General features: G+C 46.3%; 1 long non-coding RNA gene across 4 annotated transcripts; it reads right to left on the bottom strand.

The window, feature by feature from the left end:
* Positions 1 to 5,668: 5,668 nt before the first annotated feature.
* On the bottom strand, positions 5,669 to 7,710 carry LOC107156747. Of its 4 annotated transcripts, none has more exons than XR_007351875.1 (3): positions 7,376 to 7,710; positions 6,161 to 7,215; positions 5,669 to 5,819 (listed from the first exon to the last, which is right to left on the bottom strand). It is a non-coding gene; the product is annotated as an uncharacterized LOC107156747 (long non-coding RNA). The 4 variants fall into 4 exon arrangements; XR_007351876.1 differs by having other exon boundaries at positions 6,249 to 7,215; XR_001505392.2 differs by having other exon boundaries at positions 7,096 to 7,215.

The raw sequence follows: 7,710 nt of genomic DNA, 5'->3' as shown, positions 1-7,710 counted from the left end.
AATATATATATATATATATATATATATATATATATATATTTTTTTTTTTTTCTTTCTTTTTGGAGACAGGTTATCTCATAAGTTACCTAGGGCCTCTCTAAATTCCTGAGGCTGGCTTTGAATTTGTAGTCCTCCTGCCTCAGCCTCCTAAATCCCTGGGATTATAGGCGTGTACCACTGTGCCAGGTTCCTATTTATTCTTTTCCAAAAAGAATTATTAAAAAAAATTTGTAGTTGTAGATGGACAACATTTCTTTATTTTGTTTTTATGTTTTTTTATGTGGTGCTAAGGATTGGACCCAGTGCCTCAAATGCTAAGCAAGTGCTCCACCACTGAGCTACAACCTCTGTCCCCTATTTACTCTTTTTAAACTGTTTTATTGAGAAATATTTCACATAATATACAAGTTTAATATATAATTCACTTATTTAAAGCATACATCTGAGTTTCTAGTGTACTCATAGGAAAGTATAACCATTACCAATTCTAGAATATTTCCGTTACCTTGAAAATCAACCCTCTAACTTTCAGCCATCACTAACTCTCCCTTTAGCCCCGGGACCACTGGTCTACCTTTTGCCCCCACGATTCTCCTACTCTGGACTTTCATATGAATGGAGTCATATACATGATACATTTTTGAGGTGACTTCCTTCATTGATAATAATGTTTTCAAGGTTCACTCATAGCCAAATGTCTTGGCCAAATAATATCTCCTTGTATGGATATACCCCGTTTTTATTTATCCACTCACGCTGATGGACATTTGGTTTTCTATCTTTTGACTGTTGTGAATGATGCTGCTGAAGACATCATGTATGAGTTTTTGTGTGGACGTATGTTTTCATTTCTCTCGGATACATACCTTAGAGTGGAATTGCTGGATCATACAGTAACTCTATGTTTAATCAGTTTGAGGAACTGCCAGACTGTTTTTCAAAATGACTATGTCATTTCATATTCACTCCTACCAGCAGCAGATGAGAGTTCTAGTTTCTCCATATCCTCTCCAACACTTGTTATTATCTGTCACCCCCACTGCACCGGCACTTACTGGGGACTGAACCCAGGGGCACTCGACCACTGAGCTACATCCCCAGCCTTTTTTATTTTTTTATTTATTCTGAACAGGATCTCGCTAAATTGCCCAGTCTGGCCTCGAATTTGCCAACCTCCTGTCTCAGCCTCCTGAGGACCTGGGATTACAGGCGTGCACTGCTACACTGGGTTTACTATTTCTAGTTTATAAATAAGGAAAATGAAGTTCAGACAGATAATAATTGTCCCAGGGTCCCAGCTGTCAATAGCAGAGCTGGGTTTATGTTGTCTGATTACACATAAAAAGCTGCACATATGCAAGAGTCCGCTTATAATAGATACAAATGGAGTACGTGATCAGCAATATAGAGAGTGATTATGACTCAACCCTTTTTCTACAAAAATCCAGAGCAGTCTCTGCTGGGAAGCACAAGAGCAAACAATTCATGGGTACTTGTGAAATCCAAGTTTAGACTATCTTCCAGGAAAAGTGAATTGGCAGAGGAGTGATTGCTGAAGCCTCAGCTCTGACATGACATGACTGCTGTCAGCAGAAGCAAACCTGAATCAATAGTTAGGTCTCGGGAGGCTGAGGCAGGAGGATCGAAAGTCCAAAGCCAGCCTCAGCAATTTAGCGAAGCCCTAAGCAACTCAGAGAGACTCGGTCTCTAAATAAAATACAAAAAAGGGCTGGGGATGTCGTTCAGTGGTTGAATATCCAAGGGTTCCATCCCTGCTACCAAACCAAACAAAACAAAAAACAAAAAAAAATCCCAAACAGGTCTGTGGGTAAATGGTTCTGTGGACCCAAGCACTAACTAACCCAAGGGGCTTCTTAGCAGGAGGCTCAAAGAGCATCTAGTGACCAAATTACATTTTTTGGGGGTTTTTTTTTTTGGTACTGGAGATTAAATGGGGGATGGGGAGGGGTCTCTGGGTGGGGATGGGGCTGACAGCTGAATGACATCCGGCCCTTTTTATATCTTATTTTGAGAAAGAATTTTGCTAAGTTGCTTAGGGCTTCACTAAATTGCTGAGGCTGGCCTGGAACTTGCAATCTTCCTGCCTCAGCCTCCCAAGTCACTGGGATCACAGGTGTGCACCACCACCAAATTATATTTCAACCTGTCTATTTTATAGGTGATAAAATGAGCTCTAATTTATTCATTTTTGGTACGGGGGATTGAATCCAGGGGTGCTTAACCACTGAGCCACATCCCCAGCCTTTTTTATTTGGGGGCAGGATCTTGTTTAAATTGCTTATGAACTTGTAATTCTCCTGTCTCAGCCTCCCAAGTTGCTGGGATTACAGGCGTGTGCCTGGCTATGAGCTGTAATTCTAAAAACATATTCAGGCCAGATATGGAGGCGCACACCTATAATCCCAGCTACGTGGGAGACTGAGGCAGGAAGATCGCAAGTTTGAGGCTAGCCTCAGCAACTTAGGGAGGCACTAAACAATTTAGCAAGAGGGTTTTTTTTGAGGGGGGTACTAGGGACTGGACTTAGGAGCACTCACCACTGAGCAACATCCCCAGCCCTATTTTGTATTTTATTTGGAGATGGGGTCTCACTGAGTTGCTCAGTGCCTTGCTTTTGCCGAGGCTGGCTTTGTTTATTCATTTTTTTTTTTTTATGCTGGGATTGAGCCCAGTGTCTCCTGCAGGCTGAGCGAGTGCTCTCCTACTGACCCCACACTGTAGCGCGAGGCTGGCTCTGAGCTGCTGGCACTGCAGGTGTGCGACTCCACACCTGGCGGCGAGAGGGTTTTGTCATATTGCCCAAGCTGAGCTTGAACTTGCATTCTGCCTGTGTCAGCCTCCCAAGTAGGGGGGGTTACAGGTGTGTACCCCCATGACCGGTTGACTAATTTAATCCTTATACAAATCCTATGAGAATACCTTGATTTTCCCTAATTTACAGACGGAGACATTGAGACACCAAGAAGTTCGTAACTTATCCAAGGGCAGCAGCTGGTAAGTGATAGAACTGGGATTCGAACCCAGGGAATCTGGTTGCAGAGTTTCTGCACATAGGGTTACACTGTGTATCAGGCTTTTAAAGGGGTCTCCTGCTATATCCTTAAGTGACACGAATTATTTCCCTTCCCCACCCACCCAACTGTGCATCTACCTTGTATATATAGGGTTTCAAGTTCCTAGTTAAACGAATCTTTTAATTGTGAGTTTTTTTTAAAAATGGCAAAAAATACAAAAGATGAGATTTATCATTTTAACCATTTTTAAGGGTACAGTTAGTGGCCTGAAGCACATTCCCATTATTCCGCAACCATCACCACCACGCACCTTGTAAGACAGGAACTCTCCACCCACGGAACAGTAACGTCCCATTCTTTCCTCCTCCTCATCCCTGGTAATCGCTCTTCTACTTTCTTCATTTTCTTTTTTTGTAAGGAATTAAACCCAGGGGCACTCAACCACTGAGCCACTTCCCTAGTCCTTTTTATTTTGAGTAGGGTCTCACCAAGTTGCTTAGGGTCCTGCCAAATTGCTGAGGCTGATTTTGAACTTGCAAACCTCTGCCTCAGCCTCCAGAGCCATTCCCATGCATCACTGTGCCCTGTGCCATTCTACTCTCTGTTCCTAAAACTTGCACTATTTAGGGACCTTACATAAGTGAAGTCATATAGTATTTCTCCCCTTTTCACTTAGCATAATGTCTTCAGGATTCATTCTTCTTGTCAGGTGAGTTGGTGCATACCTGTAATCCCAGCAATTTGGGAGGCTGAGACAGGAGGATTGTAGGTTCAAGGCTAGCCTCAGCAATTTAATGAGGCTCTAAGCAACTTAGAGCGAGACCTGTGTGTGTGTGTGTGTGTGGGGGGGCTGCTGGGGACATAACTCAGTGGCAACATGCCCCTGGGTTAAATCTCCAATACCAAAAAAGATTCAGTCTTGTAGCAGGGTTCAGAGTTTCCTTCCTTTTTAGGGCTGAATAATGTTCCATTTTGTTCACATCTTTTATTTTGTTTGTCCAATCATCTGTTGAGAGACACTTATTTTTTTCTTCCCAACATTTTCATGACTTTGAATAATGCTGCTACAATGTATCACTCTTTTTCAGGGGGTGCTGGGCAAGTGTTTTATCATTAAGCTACAGCCCCAGCTCTTGAATAATGTGGCTATGAATATGTGTGTATGAGTATGTTTGAGTCTCTGCTTCCAATTTTTTTGTGTATTTACCCAGAAGTGGAACTCTGGATCATGCGGCAATCTCATTTAATTTTTTTTTTAATATTTATATTTTAGTTGTAGTTGAACACGATACCTTTATTTTATCTATTTATTTTTATGTGGTGCTGAGGATCGAACCCAGGGCCTCACACATACTAAGCGAGCGCTCTACCACTGAGCCACAACCCCAGCCCTCATTTAATTTTAATCATGATGCTTCTTAGCAAAATCATAACATTCTATAAACAAAAAGGGCAAGAGGCTCTTATGACCCCTTTCTGAGAATGGTGCAAAAAAAAAAAAGATCTCTTCCATGGGACAAACTCACCTGTGCTGCTGCAGTGCAAAGCGGATCAGAAAATGTACTGACCTCAGCTGCAGATGGGTGAGCCATGGGCTGAGCCTGAGCATCGTTTTGCCAGAACTGGGGATGCTCATCCCCCACTGTGAAGTGAGGGCTCCCCAGGCAGTTGGAGAGCTGGTCCCTGGCTGGGGCCTGAGGCTAGAAAGCACAAGTGGTCAGAGACAAGGAGTCCTATTGATCAGAGAGGTGGGGCCCTCAGAAGTCCTACCTCTATCTGCCCACACACACCTCCTCCCAGGCTGATAAGAAGGGGGTAGGGGAAGTTTCAGAGAAGTTCTTCCTTAATTATTAATGAAACAGGAGCCCGGGAGCTGACTCCAACGCCAGAGGCCAAGGGAGAGGTCTGTACATTGGTCCAACCCCACCCCTCTGAACCCATAATAATCCCTGACCCTAAGGTGAGTTAAGAACAAACAGGTCAGTTGGGCGGTGGCGCACACTGTAATCCTAGCAGCTCAGGAGGCCGAGGCAGGAGGATCGTGAGTTTAAACCCAGCCTCAGTGACTTAGCAAGGCCCTAAGCAACTCAGTGAGACCCTGTTTCTAAATAAAATACCAAAAAAAGGCGGGGTGGGGGACTGGCAATGTGGCTAAGTGGTTAGTGCCCCTGGGTTCAATTTCCAGCACCAAAAAGAAGAAGAAGAAGAAGAAGAAGAAGAAGAAGAAGAAGAAGAAGAAAAGAACAGAACAAAGCGTGCTGTTTTAAACTCCTGTAAAGAATGGCCTCACTGCACAGCCCAGACTTCTGGAGGGTGGTGGACGGAGGGAACCAAAAATGGACCATGTAGGGGCTGTGGCTGGGGCTCAGTGGTGGAGTCCTTCCTAGCCTATGTGAGGCCCTGGGTTCCATCCTCATAAACATAAGTAAATAAAATAAAGGTATTGTGTCTATCTACAACTGGAAATATTTTTAAAAAACAGACCACACGGCTGGGCATGGGGTGCACATCTGTAATCCCAGTGACCAGGGAGGCTGAGGCAGGAGGATTGCAAGTTTGAGGCCAGCCTCAGCAACTTTGCCAGGCCCTGTCTCAAAATAAAAAATAAAAAAAAAGCTGAATGTCACAGGGTGGCAAAGTGCTCTGGGGTTCAATCAAAAACAACCAAACAGCAATAAGAAAACACTGATCGCGGCAGGGTCGGGTCAGTGTGTCTTGTCTGCTGTCTCTCACTGCATCATCTTCAGTACACAACTTCACCTCTGGGGGGTCTCAGTTTCCATTCTGTAAAGCGAGAGATTGTATCAGAAACAATTTTAATTACTCGTTCTACGAGGCCTCCCCATAGGCTTTTGTCTTTGGCAAACTCTTAGCAGCTTAATTTCTTTAGCTCAGAGGTGAGAGGATTTACTGGCTGGGGAGAGTCAGCCCAGAGCTGCTCCCTCTAGAGGAGACAGAGGGTAACTGCAGGAACACTTCGGACGGCTGAAGTCCCCTGTGGTCCTTCTGCTGCAGAATCACCGCAGCATGTCTGAAATCTTGGACTCAGAATGCTTCAGCCTCGTCTGGTTCTCATTTCTGTGTTTTTGGAGCCCAGATACCTGCATTCCCACCCTGCCATTCACCTGGAGCTCTATGCAACTCCATATTCCCATGGCCTGAGTCTTTGTTTTTTGTTTTCGTCCTTCCTAGGGATGGGTGGGAGCTACCCACCCCAAGGCTGCTGGCATCAGGGATCAGATCTGAGAATGGGCCGGCCAGACTGAACTGCATAGGTATTTTCTTTCCTTCCTTATCAATGTTTTTCATAATAACCTGGAATGTTGCCCTAGAAATTTGAACTTCCACTTAGTGTAGACTCAGGGCTTAAAGAAGGTCCGAGAAGTTGCTCAGGGCCCCAGGGGAGGTCATGTATCCTAAACAAAGGTCCTCATGAAGAGCCAGGCCTCACGAAGAGCAGTGGGGATGCAGAGAGGAGTTTGGCGGTGTGGCAGGGAAAGGAAGCAACCACACTGGGAACCACACTCCAGTTCCATTGCAATTTCTCTTTAAATAGTGAAGAGAGGGCTGCTGGGGAAATATCAACCCTCCAACATGCCTCTCTTTCCCTGTCTGCAGGTGTGGCTGAACGCAGCACACCCAAACAGCCCCCAGTTGTTCAGGGGGGTCAGTGCATGTGTCTTCCTGGCATTGCTGATGGGTGTTTCCCACGGAAAGGTCCAGATGCCTGGGGTCTGAGGGCTGCATTTCAGAAGCCCTGTCTCTCCAGGCCAGGTCCTCTGGGATTGGGGGTTCCATCAGGCCACAAACTTCGTCATTCCTAGGGCCTTGATCTGGGTTTAGAATCTGCCTGAAGCACAAAGCGGAAAAACACATTCATTCTAATAAGCAGTTGCAGGCCCAGAAACTTCTCAACTTAAACCTTATTTCAGTATTTTTTCATCCCCTTAAAATTTCGCTCTGAGGCCACCCTATCTGCTTCAGGCTCTCTGGGGAAACTTGGTGGGCCCCTTTAGGAGGTCCCTCGTGGTTGCTCCTGAAAGCAAAGTGTAGTTTCTACCAAGATGGGGGACCTGCAGGTTCTGGTAGCTCGTTGAGCACCTGTGGCCCAGGTGCTTAGACGTCCTCTCCTGGAATCTTCATAATCACCCTGTCGGGTACCGGCTTTTCTTATCTCCATCTGGCAGGTGAAGAAACTGAGATTCAGAGATTCTGAACGACAGTGACAACCGCAGCAGGTGGCAGGTCTGGGTGGAAAATCTCCGTGAGACTCCACAACCCACACCTTCCCCGCAGCCCCCAGCAGCCTAAGAGGAGCCGCAGCGCAGAGAGAACCTGACCTCTGTCGAGTGAGTTTTCCAACGTCTCACTTCGGACCCGTCAAATCAGTCTCTGGAGGTCGGGTTCAGACGTCGGTGTCTTTCGAGGTCCCCAGACGGTTCCATTGGGCGGCCCGGGCGGCCCAGCGCTGCTTCCTGGTAACGGTAAGAGGCCCCTCGCCTCTCCCAGGCTCCCCAGGTGCGCCTTTCACAGTGTCACCAGCTCACGAAACCAAAACTCAAAACCCAGCCCGCGGTGGCCAACTCCCCTGCCCTCGTCGACAGACCTCGGGGAGGGCCCCGGGAAGGCTCGAGGTGCCTGCCCTCCCCGCTCAGGTGCGGCCGGCGGCAGGAAG

The sequence above is a fragment of the Marmota marmota genome, unplaced genomic scaffold (assembly GCF_001458135.2).
Source record: "Marmota marmota marmota unplaced genomic scaffold, marMar, whole genome shotgun sequence".
In the NCBI taxonomy this organism is placed as follows: domain Eukaryota; kingdom Metazoa; phylum Chordata; class Mammalia; order Rodentia; family Sciuridae; genus Marmota; species Marmota marmota.
The sequence above is the reverse complement of the archived record's forward strand: the minus strand, read 5'-3'. Positions and strand labels throughout refer to the sequence as shown.